Source organism: Otolemur garnettii, unplaced genomic scaffold (genome assembly GCF_000181295.1).
Source record: "Otolemur garnettii isolate 467f Iridium unplaced genomic scaffold, OtoGar3 scaffold00007, whole genome shotgun sequence".
NCBI lineage: Eukaryota > Metazoa > Chordata > Mammalia > Primates > Galagidae > Otolemur > Otolemur garnettii.
In genome coordinates, this window is record NW_003852402.1 from 34,961,309 (window position 1) to 34,963,767 (window position 2,459).

Consider the following 2,459-nt stretch of genomic DNA (forward strand, 5'->3'; position numbering starts at 1 on the left):
TGGTATGTAAGTGTGGCAGTTTCTACCTGTTGAATGCTATGATTATCTACTGAGGAAATTCCAATTAAATGATACTCTTATCTAGATGTGGATAGTTCCAGAAGTTTAATGAAAGATAGCAAAAGAGGGAAAGAGAAGAAAAAGAGAGAAAAATGAAAAAAATATAAAGGAAACATGAAGGCAATGTGAGATAAAAGAAAAAAGCCAAACGCTAGACCAGGCGATGTCGCCCATGGTTTCCAAAGAACCAGTCCTGGTGTCTGAGATCAGTTTTTTTTTCTTGCCATTCTCGTCCTTTACTCTCCGGGGCACCACACCTGACCACCTGCCTTCAACTTCGCCTCCTCTCCTTCCTTGGTCAGTTTTAATAACTGAAAGTTGTGAAGGGGAGGGACCAATCCTACTCTCTGCTTAGAGAGAACAATTCACTCAGAAAAGCTTGAACCTAAATTGTGTCTTACCACAAAAAATAAGTGAAGTGATGGCTCTGCTAATCAGTTTGATAGAAGCATTCCACGTTGTATATCGAATCATCAAACTGTACCCCATAAATGTACAGTTATGATTTTAATGGAAAATTCATAAAAAATAGAAAAAAAGAAAAACTTGAGCCTGAAACTGATCCAAAAAACTTTCAGCTCAGGTCCAGATTTCATAGCTTTCCAGGATGTTCCCTGCCCCGCTCACATTCTGGGAAGTAATTAAGCAATTAGCTAGAACTGTTCTCCAGATCTCTGTTCACTCACGAATATTTACACATTCTTCCACAGTCACAAGTGCAGAGCTCAAGGCTGCTGTTTTCCAGCCCTCATACTTCTCTATGAGGCAGAAACTCAACCAGACACCTGGGTCATGGTTTAAAGGCCCCAGACCTAATGTGGGGGTAAGATTCCTGAAAATAAGCCCAGCTTACAGTTTATTCCAGTAAAAGAGGAAGTAACATCTCAAAATATGTATTCCTATGCTGAGGCACATTCATCGGTCTAACAGGAAATATTTTCCAATTCTTTGAGGCTACTTCTGAGCCCTTCCCTCAAGGAAGGAAACAATTCTTTTTAAAGATGCATCCAAAAGAAACACTGATCACTTCTATCGGGTCCACAAACTCTCTTCCTGTCAACAGGCTAGCTTATCAAGTAGATAAGAGGACAGAAACCACTCCCCTCAGTCCTGCTAGGTCTAATATGATTTTTATCAAATAGTGAAATTTTCTACACTCCGTAGATCCCGGCCATTACCCCTACCACCCATAATGTAGAAAGATGCACTTCTGTGCATTCTTCCTCTCTCCCCCTAGGGTTTATCCTGCCTGGAGCTAAAGAGGCATAGGAGATATATTTAGTAGCATAGGGAGCTAGCATAGGAGTGCTATTAAGGTCATTCAGATTTAACTCAGGATTTACTACATTAAAAGGCATAGTATCATGCATAAGTCACCTGTTAAAAAAGATGAAACGTAGATAGAGGAAACAGGATTGACAATTTTTATCTGACTCACAGGAAAGCTGTATTTATGTATCAGGAAAGGGCCTCCAAGTGGGGGTTGTGCTATGAGTTGGATGTAGGTTGGAAATCTCAAAAGGGGCAAGGTCTTACTGGACCTATGTTGCCCCAGAATCCCCTGCCTGAAAGAAGGGCAACCAGTGATACTGGCCAATCTCTGATATTCTCTGGGAATTAGGATGATTTGGCCAGAAGACAGAGAAGGGATGGTATCAATCCGACAAGCTATTAAGTAGGATTTGCGAACCTGTTCCCTGGATTTCTAAATTTCTGTCACAATATAGAGAAACCCGCCACACTGACCCACGTACCATGAGCCAGGAAGAGATCCTTGAGTGCTGCTTATAGTCACTAATCAGTGAAGCATTCCGTATCTTGGGAGAAGGGATAGCTACTGCCCAGTACCCAGTGATGTTATCTACACGGGTAGGGATGGCCCAGGCACAAAGGCGGGCCTGTGTTCTATGCTTCTGCAGTTGGGCTGCCCACAGTTCTAGAGAAGTTACAGAAATATTACAGGCAGAATCCTGATATTCCCTAACTGGAGGCCAGTAACAACCAAAAAAAAACTGGCTTCCCACAGAATAAACAAACAACCCCCTAGTGGGTGTTGTGCTGACTCAGCCTATAGAGGAAATTCCCCTTCCCCCCTTTCAGGGTAGCTCTTTAGTTAGGACAAGGCTTTCAGAGAGGAATTTTTTTCCAGGTAGTTCTTTAGTTAGGATAAGGCTTTCATTTTCATGCCATCATATAACCATACAAATCAACCAAGTCTCACACGCTAATCAGAGTGCAGATGATGGCTGTCCAATAGAACTAATCATCATGACACCTCCTTGCCTCCCTCACACACTTGCAGTACTCAGTGAAATCTGAATTACTTATAATTCAGGCATAATACCCCCACCATGCTAAGCAGAGTTAAACATATCTCTTTTACCTCTTTAGCTCCAGGC

At 42.1% G+C, this 2,459-nt stretch overlaps 1 pseudogene; it reads left to right on the forward strand.

Annotated features, from left to right (window-relative positions):
• Positions 1–223: 223 nt before the first annotated feature.
• Positions 224–2,107, forward strand: LOC100946889 (annotated as a pseudogene).
• Positions 2,108–2,459: the final 352 nt, after the last annotated feature.